Source organism: Gracilinanus agilis, chromosome 3 (genome assembly GCF_016433145.1).
Source record: "Gracilinanus agilis isolate LMUSP501 chromosome 3, AgileGrace, whole genome shotgun sequence".
Taxonomy (NCBI): domain Eukaryota; kingdom Metazoa; phylum Chordata; class Mammalia; order Didelphimorphia; family Didelphidae; genus Gracilinanus; species Gracilinanus agilis.
In genome coordinates this window covers 535,106,413-535,131,862 of record NC_058132.1, presented here as the reverse complement: position 1 = coordinate 535,131,862, position 25,450 = coordinate 535,106,413, and positions in this window count along the sequence as shown.

Here is a 25,450-nt window from a genome sequence, read left to right as displayed (position 1 = left end):
CATCTTGCTACTTTTGCAGTAGTGTTAAGGGGGGTGTAGGTGTGAAATATTGCATATAATGTTGGATGTTTCCCCCCCATGTAGCGATAGTTTTTGCTGATATTTTTTTCCCCTCTATTTAAAACTACTCTTGTTGTAGGATGACTCTTTGGAAGATGGGAACGTCAGGGAAATTGATTTAAAAAAACGAGATGTCAACTTTTTAAAAAGAATTGAAATCATTGAAAAATGTTGGGGATGGAAGCTGTATGGGATCTGGGTCAGTGAAGGGGAGGAGTAAGTGGGTGATGAGAAAAAAATGAAGCAAATATAATATGGCTACTTCTGTACACAATTATAATAATTTCTCAGACGTCCAATGGGTCATTTCCGTCAACCTGGGAGACTGGGATGGACTGTTAGAATCTAGTTATTTATTAGATCAGCATTCTTTAGATAATACTTTTAAATGTAGTTGCTATTAGAAATTCAATTGATCTGTAATGAGGCAAAAAATGCTCAAATGGATTTGTGATGTTGATTTGGATGCTCTCTTCAATGAGGCAGATCACTACCTATCCTGTGACTTTTATCAATGTTTTGTTGCTTAGAGATCTTTAATTCTGACATTGCAAGGATGTCAGTAAGACATTACCTCGTTAAGCCCCTTCCTCTTGCCACTTGGGTACAAATAGATGGCACTGTGAAAAGAAGGATTGGCCTGAAGTCAGGAAGATGGAATGACAGCTTGTGTGATCCTGAGCAAGCCACTTAACTCTTATTTGCCTCAGTTGCTCATTTGTTGCTCAACTGAACTAGAGAAGGAAATGACAAACCACTTGAGTATCTTTAACAAGAAAACCACAAAAGGGGGTCACAGTGTTGGGCACAACTGTACAAACAACTTATCACGAGGCCAGCCAAAACATTACCCCTATGAAATGCTTTCCAAGTTATATGTCATGTTAGAGCCTGCTTACAACTACCATCTCTCTGGGCCCCACCATTCCCATCTTCTATGTACTATGTATGTAAAATTGTTCTTTTGAATATAATGTAGAGTTTTACAGCCATTCTGTCCTAGTGGAATATTGCTATTAAAATAGGGAACTTTATTTTGGTGATTGCAGAGATTGCAATTTCTGAAAGCAATCAAACGTATTCTCTCTTTTTTTTAAATTATTGGCCACACTTGTATATTTTAATTTTCTTTCCTAAATTTACTTGACACATGAGATTATACAAAATATAAATGCCAAGTAAAGGGCTTATCAGAAAAAGTTTCCTGGAAAAAATTTTAGTCTTAAATCATAAAGGAAAATCTTTGTGATTTGGAGGGAAAGGGCATAGGACATTTAAAGAAAAAGAAAAGTTAATTAAAAACATGGAGGCGAGAATAAAAACAGTCAAAGGCATCTAAAAAGTCTGGCATGACTAGAGTTGGAGAAATGATAAACTAGAGTTCTGAGTAAGATTTGATTTAAAAGGTTTGTACCAAGTTTCTCAATTGAGTGAGTGTCATGATAAGTGAAAGAGGAAGAGTACTTACTAATTTGTAATTTCTCCCAACACTAATGTGTATCATACTTTTGATATTTGAGGTTTTTCACTATTTGACTAAAACTTTAAGTCTACTTTTTTTTTCCTTCAGTTTGTGTGTAAAGTCTAAAAGATGGAAGGAAAAGATCATATAAGCAAAGCTAGAGTTTTTTCTGTACTTTTCGCTAAATGAAACCATCTTTTGCCTACTTCTACTCTACTTTGGTCTTGGTTAACTGTTCAAATCAGAAAATGTTTTGTAAAGCAAATTCACATTAAAGTATGTTATCAATAATATGATATCAATGTTCTCTGATGTGGGAAAATCTCTTACCTGTAAAAAGAGTTTTTTTATCTTTTTTTTATTTAAAATCCTTAACTTCTGTGTATTGACTTATAGGTGGAAGAGTGGTAAGGGTAGGCAATGGGGGTCAAGTGACTTGCCCAGGGTCACACAGCTGGGAAGTGTCTGAGGCCGCATTTGAACCTAGGACCTCCTGTCTCTAGGCCTGGCTCTCAATCCACTGAGCTACCCAGCTGCCCCTGTAAAAAGGTTTTAATGGTAAATTTTATGGTAGGGAAGAGATTTTTCCCAGGGAAGCTTTCCCAGTATTGAAATACTATATTGCTATCTTTCACCATTCATATGAAATTTCCTGGAAGCAGCTATAAAAGTAGCTTTATTACTCTTGTCACATTTAACCAGAAATGATTTTGAAATCCTCATTTCACCAAATCAGTTACACTCTTTAAGTAATAATGCAATGTATAACAAATAGAAAGTTATTTGAGGGTAAGGACTTTTATTTTCTATTTACCTAGTATCTACCACTGTGCTTTGAAAATAGTATTTAGTAAAAGTTGTTGAATACAGTTAGGAAAGCTCAAGGAGCAAGATGGACAAGGGGTTGGTCTTAGTGTCAAAAAGACCAGTTTCAAGTTCTACCTCTTACACTAATCACTGAACAAAAGTAAGTCATTTTAACATTGCAGTGCTTTTATAATTTGCGTAATAGTGCCTCCTGGTAGAAGAGTTGCCCATTCTAGAATTGGCCATCTATATCATTGGCAGGGATTTTCACAGTTAGCAATAAATGTGGTGTCAAATGTTGAAAAAAGAGACCACTAAATCATGCAAAAGGATCTCTATGGGCAAGCATTGACTTAGAAAAACACTTCTTAAGGTTTATAATACTGATTTTTATTTTGATAAATATTTCCCAATTTTAAAATAAAATTGATAGTTACCCTACTAATAAAATTTTAATTCCTAGTTCTCTCCCCCACCAATAAAAGCCCATGAATTAGGTTTCTTCAAGAAATCCTTTGTTTATAGTTTTATTTTTAATTCTTACCTACCTGAAAATTTGTATAAATTACATCTTAACTATAGAAACAATATTTTAAGTAGTTCTCCAAATTGTGGAATATAAATACTGACAGTTTAAATATCTACAAGCAAAGACTATAGGAACCATTTAAGTAGTGGAACTACAGAAACAGTAAAATGAACAAATAAAAAACCCATGGTTAATTCTAGGATTTACAAGTACTATTAGTGAGGAAGAGCAAAGGCTGCTTTTTGCTTTATAAGAAATGTTTTAGCTTTAAAAACAAAAACCAATTGAACCTGAAACCCACCCCATCTTTAATGTCTACATGCCGAGTACTTTGGCAGGATGAAATAATTTTGCAGAGAAATCTAGCTGTTTTTAATGAAGTCTGATATTAACTCTTGTTTGCATTGTATAAGTTTGCTAACAATAGGTAAATATTTTTCATTTCATTGAAGAAATGTTAGTACTACATACTAGCTGATGAGGTGAAAGCAGTGCTTTGATGTAAGTTAGGATAAAAAGCTTGGAATGGTTCCCTTTACAGATAATACTATGTGATGAATTGCAGATAATTTGTAAATGGCTTGGAATCGATCAAGTAGCTAATTTCTCATTGTTTCATTTCCTTGTGCTTGTATCTTTAGCACCTAGCATAGTGCCTTGGCACACAGTAGATAATTAACTATTGACTGATTTTTTTATTGCAGTATTTGATGTGTTGTGTAGTGATGATTATGTAGTTAATAGGTGATTACACGTGGCTTTATTTTGTAAATCTAGAGATTGGTTTGGTACATCAACAGAAATTTTCAGTATAAAGTTTTGATGAAGATGTAATATGGTGGAATCTTGCTGGGCTTTGTAGCAACAGCTCCGATTTACAACGTTCAACGTTGGTCTATAAATAAGCATTAGTTAAGAATGTGACCCAATTTGGACACATTTCATTTTTCATAGTCAAATCAATTGTATAAAGAAGAAGCTAAGAAGCTATATTTTTAATTTTTCTAGTTTTAAGAGATAATTGAATTTCATCAACAATCTATTTTAAAATACTGTTCTGTGTGACAGAATGGAGACCAGAAGACATTTCTTTCTGTTAATGGCAAAGCATGCTAAGATTTTTCATACCAAAATGCATTGGAAGACTTTTGAACTTAAAAAAGAGCCTTTTATTTTAGTGATACTAATGATGAAGCAAATTCACTTGGTAACATAAATATATAAATTAAAAATTATTTAGAAGTTTTTATACTCCAGATGATCATATAATCTTAAACTCTGATTCCCCCCCAAAAAAAATTTACATTAAAAAAAAATACCTGGAAAGGTAAAAAGAATTTTACTTTCCCCGCAAATGAAATAGAATGCCTATTTATTAGTTATTTGGCTAGTCTACAAATATAATTTTAGCTTCAAGACAGAGGTTTCTAAAAAACGAGGGAACTCTCCAGCATACAAATAGGAAAGATTTAATCTTGCTCGGAAAAAAAAAACAGTACTAGATTTGACTTGATAGAGTATTGCCACAAGCTCTATTACTAATTGGAAATCTGTTTTGAAAAGGGGCAAAAAAACTAGTTTATTAAAAATAATTTTGAAAAAAATGCTTGGTTTTTCTTCTGTAGTTGTTATGAAGACAAAATAGCTATCTCATTTACTAGTTAAGAATATAAATAATTATATTGTATACATATTCTGAGAAGCTTGAGACCAAATTGCAAGGGCACCCCCATGAGACTTGTTAATTATTTTTACAAGTTTAAATATTAAAATTTTAAACTGTTAATAATTAAAATACATATAACCAAATATTTGCATTATGAAAATTTAATTCATAATTTCATTTAATATTCTCAATTACATGAAAATTAATTTTTTAACCTTAATTTTTAAAATTAAACGAGCCCAAATTTCTTACCTCCTTTCCCACCTCCCTGAGACAGCAAATAATCTGATAAAGAGTTTTTGCATCTATAATAGTGTAAAACATCTTTACACATTAGTAATTTTATGAAAGCACTCAAAACAAGTGAAGTACAGTTAAGTTTTGGTCTGCATATAGACACTCCCGTCAGTTTTTTCTCTGGAAGTGGATTGTGTTTTTCATCTTGAGTCCCTGAGGATTTTCTTGGATCACTATTTGGTTGCATAGCTGAGCCATTCCATAAAAGTTCCTTATATAATATTCTTGTCACCATGAACAACGGTCTCCTGGTTTTGTTCACTTTGTATCAGTTCATGTAGATCTTTACAGGTTTTTCTTAAATCATTTTTTATAGCATAGTAGTATTTCATATTCATATACTAACACTTTCATCTTCCATTTCTCAATCCTTTGCTACCACAGAGAGAGCAGTGATAAATATTTTTTTTATAAATGGATCCTTTTCCCTTTTTTAAAAATCTCAAGTACAGATCATGTAGTGGGTGGGTGCTACTGGATCAATGGGTTCACACAGTTTTAAAGCTTTTGGGACATAGTTGGTTGGATCAGTTGACTACTCCATCAGCAGTGCATTACTGTACCAATTTTCCCACATCCTCTCCAGCATTTTTTTCTTTTCTGTCACATCAGCTGATATGAGAATTATGAAATGGTGCCTCAGTTGTTTCTCTAAGCGATGTAAAACATTTTTCATGTGATTATAGCTTTGAGTTCTTGATCTAAAAACTACATATCCTTTGACTTACATCAATTGGGGAATGATTTGTAGTCTTATAAATATGACGTAGCTAAAGCCTTTATCAGAGCTACTTGCTCTAAAATTTTTTTCTCCGCTTTCTCCTTTTCTTAAATTTATTTCTAATCTTAGTTTCATTGTTTTTGTCTGTAAAAATTTTTTTATAATCAGAGTTGTACATTCTGTGATGCTTTCTATCTCTTAGTCAAAAACTTAACCTTTTCCATATATTTAACAGGTGGAATATAATATGCTCCAATTTGCTAATGGTATTACCCTTTACATCTAAATCATATCTATTTTAACCCTATCTTGTAATAGAGGGAAGAGATCATTGGTCTACCTTTTTCTAGTTTCCTCAGCAGCTTCTGTCAAATAGGGATTTCTTGTCCTAAAGCTTGAATCTTTGGGTTTGTCAAACACCTGGTCAAAATAACTGGTCACTTGCTATTTATGTAATGTGTAGCTAATCTGTTCCACTGCTCCTAATGCTCTATTTCTTAGATAGTACCAGATTGTTTTGATGGTTATTAATCATTTTATAGAGTTTGAGATAAAGTTTTTATAGTCACCGTCTTTCATGGTTTTTTCATTGATTCCCTTGATATTGTTGATTTTTAGATGAATTTCGTTATTTTTTCTAGTTTTGTAAAATAATTTTTGGGCAATTTAATTGGTATGACACCAAATCTGTAAATTAATTTAGGTAGGATTGTCATCTTTATTATACTGACTTTACCAACCCATGAGCAATTTTCCAGTTTTCCAGTTGTTTAGATCTAACTTTTTTTTTTTTTTTTTTTTTTTTTGAAAAGTTAATTGTCATTATATGATTCCTAGGTTCACTAAAGTATTATGTTATCTACAATTAACTTAAATGGAATTGCTTTTTTTCTCTTGTTGCTGGGCTTTTAAGAAATGCTAGTCATTTATGTGGATTTATTTTGTCATGCAACTTTGTTTTAAAATTATTAATTTCACTGTTTTTAGTTGAATCTCATTTAGGATTCTCTACTATATTGTCAGCATAGAGTGACAGTTGTCTTTCTTTGCCAATTCTAATTTCCTTTTTCTTTTGCTACATCTAGCATATCTAGTACAATATTGAATAATAAGATTGTGCTAATGGAAATATTGGGAAGGCATTTATTTTTACTACAGAAAGTGCTTGCTTATAGTTGTATACTATTTTGTCATTTTAAGGAAAATTCCTTTAATTCATATGCTTTTGTGTTTTTAATATGAATGTGGATATAGTTCATCAAAGGCTTTTTCTGGGATAATCATTTCTGTTGATTTTGTTTGAGCAAATTATGATGGCTTTCCTAATATTGAACCAGCCCTGCATTCCAGCTATAAATTTCACCTGGTCATAGTATGCTTTGTGATACATTGCTGTAATATCCTTGCTGCTATTTTATTTAAGATTTTTGATTCAATATTCATTCATGAGATTGGTCTGTCAGTTTTCTTGCTCTGTTTTTGTTTTCTGGTTGAAGTAATACCATATTTCTGCAGTAAAAAGAGTTTGATGTAGGATACTTTCAGCTAGTTTTCCAAATAGTTTTGTATAGTATTGGGATTAATTGTTAAAATGTTTGCAAAACTTTGTTTGAATCTGCCTGGCCCTGAGATTTTTCCTTAGGGAGTTTCTTGATGGCTTCTTCAACTTCTTTTTCTGAGATGGGATTGTTAAGGTATTCTATTTCTTTCTGTTGATCTAGGCAATTTATATTTTTGTAAACGTTCATCCATTTCACTTAAATTGTCATATTTGTTGGCATATAATTGAGTAAAATAGTTCCTAATTAGTAATATCCTTTTTATTTTTAATACTGGTAATTTGATTTTCTTTATTTTTTAAAATAAAATTTAATCAATGGTTTATTTTTTCCCCATAAAACCAACTAGTAGTTTTATTTATTAATTCAATTTTTAAAAATTTTATTAATCTCACATTTTAATTGGAGATTTTTTAAAATGTTTTCCCCCCTAGGTTTTTAGTTGCCTGTCTAATTTATTAATCTGTTCTTTATTTTATTGATTTAAAAGATAAATTGCTCCCTTACGCTTTAGTTGAATCCTTTAAATTTTTGCTATGTTGTCATTCTCCTTAATTTATGATTTGTTCTTTGACCCACTTAATCTTTAAAAGTAGATTATTGAGTTTCCAATTAATTCTTAATCTCTCATTGGGCATTTATTGAATGTTGGTTTTTTTTTGTTTTTTTTTTGGTGTGATCTGAAAATAATGCATTTAATATTTCTGCTTTTCTGTATTTCGTTGTAAGGTTTTATGAATAGGATCTATTTTTTTGTAGGTACCATGCACTGCTGACCAAAAGCTATATTATTTTCAGGTCTACCATAGCTTAACTTTCATAAAATTCCTATTCACCTCCTTAACTTATTTAGTGTTTATTTTTAGGTAAGGTCTATCTACTTCTGAGAGGGGAAAGTTAAAGTCCCCATCTAGTATAGTTTTACTGTTTCTTCCTGTAACTTTAACTTGTTTAAAATTTTGGATGCTATACCACTGGGTGAATGTATGTTTATTTAATATTGATATTAATCTCGTTGTCTATGGGTACCTTTTTGCAAGATAAAAATTACTTATTGGGGCAGCTGGGTAGCTCAGTGGAGTGAGAGTCAGGCCTAGAGACAGGAGGTCCTAGGTTCAAACCCGGCCTCAGACACTTCCCAGCTGTGTGACCCTGGGCAAGTCACTTGACCCCCATTGCCCACCCTTACCACTCTTCCACCTATGAGACAATACACCGAAAGTACAAGGGTTTAAAAAAAATTACTTATTGCTTTTAACTAGATCTATTTGCATAATTTTATTTAAATAAATGCAAGCTAAAAATTATTTGTATAGATTGTTTTGTGAATAGGAGTGAGGTTATGGTTTAAAAAGTAGAGTATTGCCAAATAAAGCTTGGAAACTATTGATTTGAAAGAACCTGGTGGTGAAGCAAAGAATATTTTGTAATGAAGATGGATGCCTTTCAATTGATTTATAAAATTTGGAAATTTTTGCTTTCATATAAACTATAATATGTAATAGAAATATATATACATATAGTATTTGAATTAGTTATAGACAAATAGCTGCTATTTTGGAAGCCACACATGTTCTCAATTTTATCCTATCTCTGTAGTTATTAAAAGCTAATACTTATAACACCTAAAGGATTGTGTAATATTTGATCCCCCTCATTCTGTGAGGTAGGTGGGTTCTTTGTAGGTGTTACCTTAATTTTAGAAATGAAGAATTGAGGCTCACAGAGAAATGATTTGTCCATAATCAGTACTAGTTAGGTATAAAATGCAAGATTGCCTGGATATCTTTTGACTTTTTAAATCAAGCACTTTCCAATGTACTATACTAGCTCTCTAAATATGGTACATGTTATGACCAGTTTTTATATATCAAAACCTTTGTATTTTGTTCTTTTAAAAAATCTTTGTAGTCCATAATTTGCAACTATGTAATATCACCTAGAGTCTATTAATTGGTTTTAGAGATGGATTTTTGGAGGAAGTAGTTTTGGATCATTTCAAAGTAACGGATAATTTCCAGAATGCATTGTAATGTGATATCTTCCCACTTAATTCTATGTTGAACCAACAATTTGGTTCTGGCTAAGGAATAGAAGGTTGGATCAATGAAATAGACTAAGCACACAATTTACAGGGGATAATAATCTTAGAAACCTGGTTAAGGTACTCAGTATTTGACAAAAACTGCTGGGGAAACGGGAAACTGGAAACTAATATGGCAGAAACTAGTTATAGACTAAGTGTCTCATGCCAGATACTAAAAATAAGATCAAAATGGGTATATGACATAAAGGGTGATATAAGCAAATTAAGAAAACACAGAATAATAATTTACCTGCTAGATATTTGGAGAAGGGAAGAGTATGACCTAAAGAGGTAAAAAACATATGGTATGAAATGAAATTTTTTTATATTAAGTTAAAAAGGTTTTATACAAACAAAACAAATCGTAACCAAGGTTAGAAGGGAAACAATAAATAGGAAAATTTTATGCAGAAAATTAAGACCTTATTGCCTCTCTTAGAATCAATACTGTGTATTAGATCTAAGGGAGTCGGGTGGTAAGGAATAGGCAATAGGGTTAAGTGACTTGCCCAGGGTCACACAGCTAGAAAGTGTCTCAGGTCACATTCGAACCTAGGACCTCCCATCTCTAGGCCTGGCTCTTAATCTTCCAGCTGCCCCCTCATTTCTTAAATATAAAGAAAACTAAGTCAAATTTATAATACAAGTCATTCCCCAAGTGACAAATGGCTAAAGAATATGAACAAGCAGTTTTCAGATAAAGAAAACAAAGCTATCAAGAATCATTTGGAAAAAAATATTCTAGATATTTCTTGATAATGTAATGCAAATTAAAAAAAATATGTACCATCTCAAACTTAACAAATTGACCCTTATGACAATAAAGGAAAATGATAAAAACATACTATAATCCATTGTTGGTAGAACTGTGGTGAACTGATTCAACCAATCTGTATAGAAATTTGGAACTATGCCCAGAGGACTTTAAAACTATGCATCTCCTTTGGTCCAGCAATGTCATTAGATTCATTTCTGAGATTTTTTAAAAGGGGGGAAAGGATCTATTTATACAAAAATATTCATCCACCACTCTTTTAATGTTGGCAAAGAATTGGAAATTGGGGGGGGGGAGGTCCATCTTGTGGTACATGATGGTGACAGAATACTTTTGTGCTGTAAAGAATGATAAACAGGATGATTTCAGAAAGAGCTGGAAAGACCTGAACTAATGAAGAACAAAATAAGCAGAATCAGGAGATCATTTTATAAGTGAGAGCAATATTGTACAATGATCAACTATGATAAACTTAGTAAGCTACTCTTAGCCATACAATGATCTAGGACAATTCTGAGGGACTTAAAACAAAGAAAGCTTTACGCCTCTTAAAGAAAACTATTGGGAGTCAGAATGCAGATGGAAGCATATGATTGTTCGCTTTAGTTTACTTGTGTTTTCTATTTTGAGGTTTTGGTTTTAAATAAATATTCTCTTACAACAATGACCAACATGGAAGTAAACTTTTTGGATCTTAAATTTTGGAAAATGTATGTTGAAAATTGTTGCTTGATATTGGGGAAAAGAATTTAAAAAAAAAACTGATTTCATTTATTGTACATCTAATGTTTCTTTGAAACACAGGAATATAATTTTAGGTTTTTTATATTCTTTAAAGGTGGTCAGAACTCTAGGGAAAGACTCCTGAAAGGGTTATCAGTAGGACTCAAGTAGGGGAGGGTTGTGTGATTTCACTGCGCCAGAGTACATTCATGATTGAAGAAATGGAACAGCTAACCATGCCCATCTAAATTCCATTTTTTGCCAGTTTTACTTTGTGTCCTTTTGCCTTTCGACTTGGAATGGAATAAGACCTCCAGCTGCAGCCTGCTATTTCTAGTAATCATTCCAACTTCTTTTAACTTTAAGGCCCCTCAGCCATGCCTGAAGTTTCTGACACCACCATAAGAAAAAATACATTGCTTCTATCCCATGCTTACTTGAGAGCTTAATAAGGGACATATGTGTCTGATCGTTAGTAATTTAGCAGTAGGACATTATTTCATATTACAGGGATAATGCCCGTTGTGTTCAGAGGTACCTAATAGGCTAAGGAATAAAGTGTAAGATTTCATTTTGTTTCTGGTGACAAGTTTTGAGTTAACCATTTGGGATGAATTGGGGCTGTGTATCTCTTGGTCATTGTCTTACTGTCCATCTCTAAACATAAAGGAGTATTGAACTTAGATTTGGAGACAGGTTCAAATTCTTAATTTGCCCCCCTTACTGGCTATGACCCCACTATAATTTCCTAAGCTCTCAAGAGCTTCATTTTCCTTATTTATGAACTGAGAAGAACATTACCTCAAAGGACTGCGAGGCTCAAATGAGAGCACAAATATTAGGCTTAAAGTGCTATATAAAGTAAGCTGCTTTTAGGGAAATGGAAATAATATTTTAGACAAGGAGGTGGTAAACAATAGAACCAGTTCTTTTTAATGAAATGGCACCATCAAGTCTTGTCCTTCAAATAAATTGGCAACAACAGCTGTCTTTTTGAAATTTTAAACCCCATTTTTAGGGGTTTGCTTAAAGGGAAAGACTTCTAATGGGAAAAGACAATAATCTTTTTTTACCAACTTTCCATGTTGTTTTTTAGTTGCTTTTTTGGGGGGGGGCATTACGATGGTAAGGGTGGCAGTTTTTGTATGGAAAGAAATAATTTCTTGTTAATGAATAATGATAAATATCGAATGATCAAAGTTTGATTTTGGGAGTTGGCATAAAAATGTTTTTAAAATCTGAAAAACTTGAAAATAGTAATTTCAGAAACCTGTTAAGGCACATGCACACTTAATAATATTACACAAATGGATCTGTGATTTTATTGGTGTGTATTATTGCAGATAGCATGATAGATCCATGATATTGCATCCTGTGCAACTCTTGTCAGTGTTTTCAGAAATCTGGTGTGATAGGGATTCACCCAATAGTCTGAAGGCATTGATTGCTGATCTGTTAGCCCTCCCCAGTACATGACTGGCATACTCTTCTGATCATATATCTCTTTGATGATCTCTTCTGAATCACTTGGTGCATATAATTTCTGTTGCTCTTTGGGTCTGTCCCAATTTGGGTTGGGGGGAGAGTATGACCTCATCAAAGATTTCAAATTGGAAAGGACCTTGGAGATCAATTAGTACAACCACCTCCTTTGACAAATGAAGACATTGAAGCCCAGAGAGCTTAAATGACATACCCGTGGCCATACAACAAGTAAGTGGTAGAACCCAGGATAACAAAACCAAGTACTCTACATCAAAATTCTAACTTTTTTTTCATTCTTCTTCCAAGGAGATATAGGTTTAGCCTTCACTGGCAGGTAATTATAGGTGTTGTAAATAAAAACAGATTGTGGTGTTCAATGATGACAGCCTTATAACATCATGGTTAGGATTAGTGTAGTATATTATCATGGCCACTGGGAAAAAATGAATAGTCTGGTATTTTTCCCAGCATAATCCTTAAAGTGTAACTTGAAATAAGACTGTTAAGGTTTTTTTGTCAGATATTCTTGGGCTGTAAGTAATAGTAGTTGAACTTTGAATTTAAAATAAAGTCCAAAACATTCAAACATAAGTTAGTGAGTACATTGAGTCACTAACTAGAGTATTGGTGAGTGGGAATGGGAGGAGAAAAACTGTAAAAGGTGGTATTTGAACTGTACTTTGAAGAGACCTCTGGCTTCCAAAAGGTTAACATTATGAGAGGTAGTATATTAATTAAGCAAAGAGGGGAAAGTGTTGGTCAAAGGCTTGAGGCAAAAGATGAATGGCATGTAGGAGGATCATTTGGCTTCACATAGTATATGTGAAGTGGAATAAATGAAATTGGGCTATAAAGATGGAGTCAAATTGTAAAGGTCTATAATGTTAAATAGGGATACTTTGTATTTTAGAGGCAATAGGAAACCAGTGGAGCTTTTTAAGCAGCAGTGACAAGTTCAGATTTCTGCTCTTAAGAATAAAAATCCCACCCTAAATTTAAGTGTTGATCCTAAGACATGAGTCTCCGTTGGGATGATAAAAGAAATCAGACTCATTTTTGAAAGCAGAAAGGCATGATGAAATTCTATTGATGTAATTAATTGTACTGATAAATTTTACGTCTTCTAATTCTACTGACTTGTTTTTACTTACACTCTTCCTTTTCAAAAGGAACTTTGTCATTGAGGCCAAGATGCAGTTCTGGCATTCTGGAAATTCTCTCAGTGAACAGATCTAACAAATTCAACTCTGGAGAATGGTCTCATTGGCATTAACCAAAGGTCTGACAGATTTTGAGACATTTTATTCCTTCAATAATCTGTTCCTTCAGATCTCCATAAAACAGCCTGGTAACTATTTCCAGTTGGTGGCTCTAGGTTCCAACCTTCTGTAATGATATATGCTCAGAAACTTAAATTTACATTTGTTTGAAGATAATTATTCTTGTAAAATTTCTTTATAGATTAATTTATTATATCAGACACCTGCTGTTTGCCCAAGCCAGCCAAACTTTTTACAATCAAGTTGTATAGATAATATTACCTCCACATGTACTTCTGTTCCCTCATATCCTCTAGAGAATTCACTTTTACATATATAATATGCTCATTCCAAGTTTTTTTATATAGGAAAATAAACTTGTTGGTTTTTGAATCATGTTCACATAAGCCAATTTGGCAAAATTCAGAAGAAAATGCTGAATTTGTTAACTGCAGATTTGTTTATACTTATATTTGATTACCTTTTCCACTTTTCAAGCATTAGTTTTCAATGTAGTAAAGACTACATATGTGCTAATACAGGCATGAATAGCAAAGGGAAGAAAAATTATAAAGACCATCATACATATGATTTCCAAAACAAACAAGGTCCTATTTCAGCAGGTATTTGGTGAACACTTAAAATTTCAAGAAGTTTTGAAAATAAATATAAACTCGGAACTGAAAGTCAAGATGAACAATAGCATTCTGATAGAGCATTTCTTATGAAGATACTTAATAAAATTCAAAAAATCATCACAATCTTATGTTTAAGGATTTTTGTGGACAGGAAAAGGAAAAAATATATTGTTTTATTCTACTCTTAAACATAGTCCAGAGAGAGACTCAAGTTATAACACAAATATGATAATATGCCAAGATATTTACAACATTGAGGAGTACAACAAATAAAACTATTGAAAGAGTTTTTCCAACAAAAAGGATGTTTAATGAAATGTTTACAACAAAGCCCACAGTGTAGGATTTAATCAAACTGAATAGAGTACTGTATAAAATCTCAGTACACAACTGTTTGGTATAAAGTCCTCCTATGTCCCTAATCCATGCGGTGAAGAGAGGAGGCAGGAAAAAATAGAATAAATGATTTGTTGTGGTCCTGTAAAACAGCCTAAGGGGGGGGGGCAGGGAGGTGTTGCAAAGGACACATCTATTCAGACTTACTGGCTAAAGAACACAAAAATATGGCTGGTGGTGAGAATTAAATATTGGGAAAATTGCAAAGTGTTTTGCATTCTATGCAAAAAAATGGTTTGAAGGCTTATACTTGGAACTATGAAAGAAAAGCATTAAATTAGTGCTTATACTTTAATATTAAAGGGTGATGGGTTAAGTAAATTCCTATCACTTGGTTAGTCTCTTACTATATAAAAATGACTTTTAGCTGGTTCCTCCAATATGAAATACAAGAGTTGAGAAATTAAAACACTTTTTTTCAATGGGTAACTTAGCTCCTGTAATATGAGAACATCTGAGCTAAACAAACAGGTGTTAGAATTTGTTAAAGCAGAATGTTGCCACATGGTATGCATGGTATAACAGAAAAACGTTCTGACTTTGGAGTTGGAAATTTGAGTTAAAATCTCCAGATCTACTGTTTAATTAGGTAACGGGCCAGATTACCTCTCTGGGTTTTCTCATCTGTAAAATGAGGGCAATATGACAATCTGTTTAAGGTACTTCTCACCTCTAATTCTATTACCTTTATGTATAAAATACCAATTGTTCAGGTCTGATTCAAAAGCCTAATTTAGCAGTCAACCACCTGACCCTTTGTATAACCAAATAAAAGTATTTTAGAATTAAGAGGCCTTCATGATGATTTTGGCTCACCCTACCTCATAGAATGAAGAAATCAAGACCTAGAGAGATTAAGTGGTTTATAATCATAAAATTTACGGATGAGAAAGTTGAATGTCAAAGGGGTTAAATTAGTTTCTCAAGGTCACAAACGTAGTTTAACCCTTAGTTGTAGCTGCTTCTTTGTCCTGCAATATGCTGGATATCTCCCACATTTTATACTGTTGAGATGCCCTTTGAACATATAATATAACCACAAATGGAAGTTGTCATAGTGTTCTGTGCAGAGATAGGGGTACAGTGCAAACACACACCAGCCCATGGAGGTATGTGACTATTATAATCAGGAGGTGGAAATCAGTTCTTGGATGTGGGAAGAGATGGGGAAAACTAGAATTTAGTGAGTGGGACTATCCCAAACTTAAACAAGAAGTGCTTACCTTAGTTTCACCAGTAGACATTAGCTCAAAGGAAATGCATGGTTTGACCTATATGATGTTCCTGGTCATAAATTTGAGGTACACTTCCCACAAATATACAATACAGCCCTTCATACAGTTACCAGGTGTAAAGCAGGAGCATAATAAACATTTACCAAAAGTGGAAAATGGGGCACCCGTTGGAAGTAGTGGCCAAAGCAACTCTTGCTTCCAGCCTCCGGGGTCTTGGTGTTGTCTCCTTGGTTTTCTTGGCTTCCAAGTGTCTTTTTTGAGCCATTTCATGACACAACAGCCTTTCTCTATTAACCACTTGAATTCAAAAAGGAGTCAAGAAGTCTTATTCCCTCTGGTAAGAGAACAGCAGTTGGGGAAGACTTTTCTTGTCTCCTCCCTAAAGCCACTGTACCTTCCTTACAGGAAACGCGAGGTCACATCCCATCTAAGACAATTCAATGTGTCGCCCTAGACAAAGACTGCCACATTTCCCTCATCTGAAAAAGGAAGATAATGACTGCATTTCCCACGTAGTCCTATTATAAGGAACAAATGGGATCTTAGTTGTAAAGGTTTTTGGCACAGTTTCCTGCCACATAGTAGGTGATTAAAAAGAAATATATGTTTTCTTCCCTTCTGGGCGCTTCACTCCACAGGCAAATTTGGCAAAGGGCCTTTGAGTGCTGTTTGTGATAATCGAATTCTGAGTTCCAGAGAAGGGTGGAAGGAGTTTGAGATTTCAAGTCCTCTCTAGAAGCTGGCACAGGAATCTCCTTTCCTTTTCCATTGTATTCCACTTCAGCAAATGTACCTTAATTCATGGATAGCTGGGGTCACCCTGAAGATAAGAAAGGGAGGGAGTAGGCTATAGTGGGATGGGGGCAAATAGACAAACTAGTTAATTATATATGGTGTGAGTTAGTTGTAGATAAACCTGGGAAGCAATTAACTGAAAAGGAAAGGCTGAGGAAGTGGGGTGTAGTGAATCTTGGGAGCCATGTGGTGACATCTCTGTGGAGAGACTAGAATAGGCTCAGGTCTGCTAGTTCCTGCCTCCTGTGCTGAGAGTTCAGGATTTATTCTTAATCTCCCTTGATGGCATGCTGAAGATATTCCTGCTGTGTCCCTTAGAGTAAACAGGAAGCACAGTTCTGGAATCTTTAATAAAATTAATTTTTTTTTTAAAAAGTAGCATCCTTGTGTTTATAGCAGAAGTGGGTCTAGATCCTGGCTGATCTTAACTCCTAGTCCTTCTTCATTGTGGTAGAGTAGAAGGACCACTGAATTTAAAAACATTAGAACTGAATTTGAATCTCAGTCCTGCTTTTACACCTATGTAAACTTGGAACAATCACTGACATTAAAATGGCTTTCCTATGGTCAATTAGGTCTGTGTTGGAATTACAGTGTTGAACTTCAAATATGTTTTCTGAAAATTCATGCAAAGCATTTAATTTTCCATACAAGCTTTGTGTTCTTTATGTTTTGTTATGATTGTAAAGTTTATAATAGTTTTTTAAAAGTCCAAGTATTTAGGGGAAAAGAACTAATCAGATTATTTAGGAAAGGTTCTTAAACTATAAACTAAAAGTAGTAGAGGAATGATAGTGGTTATATGCAAAATAAGGAAAATTGGGGATTAAATATTTCAGAGGCAAAAAGGAATGTATAAGATGCAAATTGACTTTAGACATACTATTCTAAGCAAAGGCAGCTAGGTACACAATGGATAGAATACTAGACCTGGAATAGGGAAGATGAATTAAAATCTGGCCTCAAAGACACTTAATAGCACCTCAGTTTCCTTCCCTATAAAGTGGAGATAATGCCCACCTACCAGGATTTTGAGGATAAAATGAGATAAAAGTATTTTGTAAACTTCTAAAGCAATATGTAAATACTACTATATGTAATCAATAATTTTTGTATAATTTGAAAATTCTAGCTAAAAGTATCCTTAAAAAGATGAAATCTAGTCAAACCTAAAATATAATTAAATTTTATGCTTACATAATTATGATTTGACACAGCTATATACTGTATAGTTTTTATATCTTTAAAATATTAATATGGAATTGACTGATCATTTTTAAAAGCTTAGTTTAATGTCTTTCTGCATAAAGGAAGTAATTAGTGTGGAGGTGAAACTACCTATATGTTTTGATCCCATTTAACACAAGTTATCAGAGATTTTTCTCAGATCATATCTGCATTCATCTTATTTTTCTATTATGATTAAGTTCTAAATAAGTATATTTGAAACGTTTTCAATAATATGGGTTTAGGGAATATTATATGGATTTCCTAACCTGCTAGTGATGTACATCTGTAGCATTGGTGAATTTCCACATTACCCACTAACTACTGCTTTTGGATTTTTCTGGAACTCTTCCCTCATCCTTTCCTTCCCCCTAAAATTCATCACTGGGATATCTCATTATACTGCAGGACCAAATCCACCTGATAATCACATTTCATCATTACCCTCTACCCCTCTGATTTGACCCTATGACTCAGGGCCAGGGCCATGGGCCCCCAAGGTCTCTATTTAAACAGAAGATTCAACACAGTTTTTCTCCCCATTTCCCACTGGCCATACTGCTTTTGGACTTCTCTGGAACTTTCCACTATATTCCATGTTGTCTCTTACCTTATCCTTCTGCTTCACACTTTAAAGCTTCCTTTTGTGTTGTCTTCCCGTGTTAGATTATAAATTCCTTAATAGCAGCAACTGCCTTTGTTTTTATTTGTATCAGCACTTACAACACAGTGCCTGGCACATAGCAAGCCTTTAAATATTTGTTGACTGGATATAACATTTGTTCCTGGGAATTTCACAGAGATTTTCTAGTGTATCAAAACCTACTGGAATATTTGTTTCACTGACAGCTTTAAAAACTCGGCCCTTGATAAAATAAGGCATCAAAATAAGATGAATTACTTGGCCATGATAACTCAGGAAACAAAAATAGGTCATGTTCCTTAATACTATGTAGATCTTCTCCACATCGGCCTGGGACTTCTCCCTTTTTTGGTATTTCAGTACTTAACACAGTATCTGGCATGTAGTAGGTGCTTAATAAATGTTTTCTGACAAACTTCCATGGTAACAAGAGTGTCAGAAAAGGGTCAGTAAGATGCTGTGAATCCTATGGTTTTTAACTTGTTAATTTAAGTACCAGATCTGGATTCAAGAAGACTACTCATCCTGAGTTCAAATGTGGTTTCAGATACTGGCTGCATAACCCTACGGAAGTCACTTAACCTTGTCTGCCTCAGTTTTTTTTATTTGTAAAATGAGCTGGAGAAGGAAATGGCAAACTGTAACACTATCTTTACTAAGAATCCAAAATGAGGCCATGAAGGGTCGGACACAACTGAAACCAACTGAACGACCAAAAAAAATATTATTTTAATTTTTGGTACTCTACATGTAAGATCTTTGTCCAATTACCCATTCCTATGATTAGGGGAATCAAGCCAATCAGTACTAATCTTTGTTTTATATGAATAAGACCAGAAGATATAAAGAAAATGCAACTAAATTAAAGGATGTTATAGGTTCTATTTGAGGAGGCAAATAAGAGTTAGCTTCAGTTATGTTAAAAAACTATTGGACATTTTATAGGATATTTGGTCTTGCTATACAAAGCTCATGATGAACACAAATCATGCAACTCGGAAGCCATTTTTTATTACAGAGGATAGAGATATGAGAGGTTTTATGAAAAATATGGCAAGAATCTCCAAATTAAGTCAACATGTAAATATTTGTGCTCTGTAAGTTGAATATGAAAGCAAGGAGTGGGAAAGATGGCAAGAAATGTTGGGAAATCGTTCAAGACTGAGAAAAGCAAAAGACTGGCAGAATACTAAGGCTCATTGTATAGCATGAAAACTTCAAGCCCTTTTGGTCTCTTGCATCCCAAAACACTCAATTCAGCAACATGAACTTGGTCTAGTAGAGACATGGTAACAAACAACATGACTTTGAAAGTATAAGGCCTTTTGCAAAACATCATAAAGGCAATTGAGATATAATTAGCCATTTTTGCCCCTGGGGCAACTGGAGGTGGGGCTAGCTTACCCTGAATGGGGTTATTGGGGAGTAGATGGAAATACCCTCATGCAATACCAACATGTTTCCATGCTACTAAGGTTGGCCACTACTGGGGAGACAGGCTGATGATACTAGGAGGTTTCTATGCTTTGAAAGGTGCTGGGACATGAAGTAGAGTTGAGGGAAGTGTGCCTGGGCCATCTATTGATATCAGGGCTGCCTGGGACACTAAAAGGTGTCTATATTAAAAGCCTGATTTCTGCCAAGGGCTGAGGAGGAGCAGCATGAGCACAAATTCCCAACTCAGGAATTAAAGTTGAAGAAAGAAGGAAATCAAAGAAAACATGCAGGCAGTTGTCAAACATTTTTTATGCCTCTCCAAAAAACTAGGACCTGTACTAGGGATACTAAAGATAAATAAAGGCCAAAAGGTAATCCTTGTTCCCATTCTAAAGGTGGAGGTGGCACACAAACTGTGTATAAGCAATCTCTATAGAAGATAAATTGGAAATAGAGTAGGAAAGGCATTAGAATTAAAAGGGAACAGGTAGGGCTTCTTGAATGGTAAGAATTTAGCTGGGATTTGGAGGAAGCCAGGAAGGTAGAGATGAAGAACATTCAAGGAATGGGGTTATAATGAGTGAAATGAAATAGTGCAAACTAGAGTGGAGTATGGGATGTAAGGTATAAGAAGCCTAGAAAAGGGGGACAGTCTGAAGGGCTTTGGATGCCAAGGAGAGAGTTTTCTATTTGATCCTTTAGGTGAGAGGGGGTCACCAGAGTCTACTGAGCGTGTGCCTGTTTGCTTAGGGTATTATGTGGTCAAGCTGTCATTTTGTGAAGATCAATTTAGCAATTGGACCAAAAGGTGGGCTGGGGTGGGAAGAGATTTGTGGTAGGACGACCGACCATTGGGCTATTGCAATAGTTTAATAAGGTGGTAAAGAGTCGTGGCAGTTAGAGAAGAGAAGGGGACATTTACCAGAGATGTTATGAAGGTAAAATGGACAGATTTTGGCAATAGATTGAATATTGCTGAGGATGGGAGTGAATGAGTAAGGAGTCAAGGAGTCATGGATGACAACTAGATTCACACAAGCTTAGGTGCCTGGAAGGATCTTTGACAGTAAGAGGGACATTTGAAAATGGGAGATGGGTCTAATAGGAAAGAATGAGTTTAGTTTTGGATATACTGAATTTAAGATAGCAATAGGGTAGCCTGTTCCAAGATGTTGAATAAAGTCTGTTGGATGTGGAAGACTGGTTATGAGGTCAGCAGAGAGGTTTAGGTGAATAGATTTAGAGTAAATGTACTTTTGTAAAAGCTAATAATGTAATTGCTTAAATGGAAAAGACATAATGAGAATGGAGTTTAAACTAAGAGCATTAGAGGAAAAACACTTTAACTCTTCAGGGGGTTCTTTAGAAAGGGAACTGATGCAGGTCTTGCTCTAGAATGGTATGGCTAAATAATGATTATAACAGCGTAGAATATTTTCATTTTATTTTTACATAAGAGCAAAATTTTATGCATCTGCTGTTTGAGTCCTTGATGAAAAGTTGGACAACATGTCTTTCTTGTTAGTAATTATGGAATTAAGTGATTAAGGGAAAGGGATCGTTGAAGTCTAATGTGATTTTAGAGAGATATATTTTTGACAAAAATACTAAGCTTTGTGGGAAAAGAAGGAATAGAGTTTTAGAAATTGAAGATATTTATTTTTATTACTGATTGTATTACTTAGAATTTCCAAGTCTGTGTTTTCCTGCTTAAGCACTTGCCATTTCCCCATCAGTTTCTACTGATGGTTATTAGATACTTTTAGGATTAGATTACATTTTGAAAGCTTTGATTCAAAAAAATTATCAGCTCTTATGTCATGAAATAAACACAGGTGAGCAAACAGATTCACCTTAATCAGTGTGAGTCATAAATCAGAATTACTGTACTTGAAATTATAGAACTTGAACTCCAAAAAGTACACATTTGCTATAAGGTAAAATTTAGATAGCTATTGATTTGACATATGTAACAGAAATTAGTTCATTTATGTAAACATTTAAGTTTAAGATCAAGCCACATTTTTTTATAACTTGGTAAGTACTTAAAAACACTTGACACTTCTGAATTGTTTAATTTTATTTTAATATTTATATGATTATGTGTAATTATTGGAAAAGTAATCTATAGAATTTATCATTTTGATTTTTTATTGAATAAATTTGGCTCTAATGTTATAACCTAAAAATGTTCTACCATTTTAAGAACTAATTAACAGAACTAGAACTTTTTTATAAAACTTAAATTTTAAGTGAATAATCTTTAGGACTTTTTATTTTAAAATTTTTAATTGTTAAAACAATTTAGTTATTAAATATTTTAAACAATTAAAGGTCTTATTTTTTATTTGTTTGTTTGTTTATTTATTAGGCCCTTAACTTCTGTGTATTGGCTCCTTGGTGGGAGAGTGGTAAGGGTGGGCAATGGGGGTCAATCTCAAATTTTGGACCCAATATAGATAAATTGGGAAAAAAAATCACAGATATATTTGCTTGTTAAATGATGTTGAAAGAGATAATATTTATATAACGCTTAGTGCATGCCGGGCCCTGTGTTAAGTACTCTACAAATATTATCTCATTTTAATGTTATAACAACCCTGCCAGGTAGGTACTGTGCTTATCCCCATTTTATAGATAAAGAAAATAAGGCTAATAGGTTAAGTGATTTACCCAAGGTCTCACAGTTAATTTGTGAGTTTTTATTTGAACTCAGTTCTTCCTTATTCTAGGCTCAGGTCTCTTATGTACTGCAGATCATGATATTTTTGTTCTAAGAAATAAAATGTCATGGGGAAAACCGATTACTTAAAATTGAAGCACTTTACTACTCCCTGCTTCCCCTTCCTTCATTCTTGATATAAGGAATATGTTAATGTGGAGCACTGGTACAATCAAGAGTCAGGAATGGGCAAGAAAAGGAATTTTAGAGAGACTATTTTTTTCTTCCAAGAGAAAATGCCTTTGGCATTTTTCAGTGTTGACGGATAGTAAAATATTCACTTCCCAATTATATCTTGTTAGTTTCAAACTAAACCAAATAAACTGAATTTTCACCAACTTTATGTGACGCTGCTCATTTGTTTCCTGGGATTTATCCACCTCTTTTCAAAGAAAATAACCTGCTGAAGCCTTTGGCTTCATTGCATCCTTATTTGCCATCACTGCCAATAGGGATCATTCATAATGCAAAAACATAATTCTAGCCTGGACAAGGTCCATTGAATATATAATTATAAGGCATTCCAGCCTATACCTAAAGAAGCAGTTTGTTTCACTAAGCTAAGGATCGCTTTAGGTATCAGTCAATGGTTGTAGTAACTATAACCATAGCCTTTTGGGAAATCCATGTCCATTATCTCTTTACTGATTGGGGTGCTAGAGATTCAGAGGCCTGAGGGTGGAATGATAGCAGCTAAATATTGTTTGAGTATTTTGTTTGGAACAATCAAAGTTACATGGGAAAAGTAAATGTTTTACTTTTCTGATGGTAGACACAGGTGATTATTAAGAAATAGCAACGCCCTCTTTCATGTCAGTAGTCAATGCCAAGCTGACTTCCCAATTTAATAAACATTTATTGATATAATTTAGAACATTACAAATGCAGTACTTCAAACAATATATAAAATTATATTAAAATGCGTACTGAAGTGGTTAGATCAAATCTGGTTGAAATAAATTTTGATAAAATATCATTATTTCAATAGAATTGTGATCTCATTGTGTATAATTCTTTTCATAGTGTAGCTCAGAGGTGTTCAATATTCTGCCCAAATCTGATTAAAATGTCATTGGGAAATATTTAACAAAATAGATAAAAATATGATATAACATACATATGTGGTTTAGTGGCCCCATTTCTATTTGAATTTGGCACAACTGATATAGATCACAACTCATTCATGTCTTTTTCTGTCTTACGTTTTTCATGTCAGTGTTCTCTAGTCAGTCTTATTGAGATTATTTCTACTAATGATCCCTGTGAATTTGTCCTATGCTTCTGATGTTCTCTCCTCTTCCTTCCCTTCTATCCCCTCCTCTTTCTCTCTTCTCCTCTAACCATTTTCTTCTCCCCTTCCCTGCCATTTTGCTCTCTGGAACCTCTGTTCCATTGTTAACAAACTGACTTTCATGCTAAGCCTATATCCTCTCCCCAGAAATTACTTTCTATATATTTTTCATTTACTTAACTATGTACATGTTATCTCCTCCCCTGAAGGAGCTATATTTGTTCAGGTCTTCTTTACCTGCTCCTAGGACCAGTCCCTGGTACAAATGTACTTAAGAGTTTGTTACATTTAATTGAATTGAATGGGTTACAAAAATGCCCAACTCCTATTTGAGTGTGAATATATCTCCATGTAGATGGTGTCTATATGTATTTAAATATTTGTTTTATATTATTTTTTGTTATAGTTTGAGTTCCAAACTGTCTCCTTCCCTTTCTCCAAATCCTACACCAGAGAAGGCCAGCATTCAACACATATATATGTAAAATCATACTTATACGTCATTTTTCTTTTGGAGAAGGATAGCATCTTCTTAGATCCTTCATACTTGATATGAATGTTCATATTACTCAGAATAGCTTTAATGATTCATAGTTACTCTTCAAACTATATTGCTGTTACTGTATATAACAGTATATCTATTACTGGTTGGGGGTGTTAGGCGTTGAGAGGTCCCATAGTGGAATGACAGCAGCTTAATCTCTTGTTCATTTTACTCTTAATTATTTAATGCAAGTTTTTCCATGTTTTTACAAAATCAGCTCAAATGTATATTTGACATAATGAATTTATATGTTCACTAAAAAATCCAACCCATTCTTGCCTCCCTGTCTTGTGTGACCTCATGTCCATGTCCTCATAAGTTTGCCAGTGTCAAGCTAACATTTTAGAAGACTTTCCAAATTTCTACTGATAGTACAAGAATACCAAGTGAAAGATTAGGCTCTCCACCAGCAACCATTCCCTTTGTCTCATGAACAGCAGTAATAACATATTTTATTACTGTTTTAAAAAATTCCTCATTTGCAGACAGCTTTGTTCTCACCGTATGGCATTCATTTTTGATTCTTTGAAAATTATGTTCCATGTCTCATGAAAAAAAAAATACGATTAGAATGTTAGTACTAAAAACACGGATTTTTGTTTTCAGAAATCTGAAAGTATTAAAAGAGTTTTTTACAGTTTATTGAAGGCAAACCAATCTCCTCTCCTGTGTCTGACTCATTTTTCATTTGTACTCACTTACCTAGATATAATATACATAGTTGGGAGTAGGTAGCAAACAACTCTATAAACTGTCCATCCAATGTACCTGGGCAGTAGATATTCTTCATTTCATGTTTTCTAGGTTGATAGCCAGAACAAACTTTTAAGTACTTAAGATCTCTTCAGGAATTTCTGGGTAGGGTCCAACTAGCAGAAAATTATTCACAAACAGAAACATCTATAGGAGTTCACAAAATTCATAAGGAAACCCTAAAACACTGGATCTCCTCCATCACAGTGACAAATTCTTTTGATTAAGTATATATCTCCATGCTTTATACCTCTCCTAATAGTTTATTATCATTGAACAAGGATATTTTTGTTCTATCTTTTAAGAAACCTGGAGTGATTTTGTTGTATGATTTTGACAC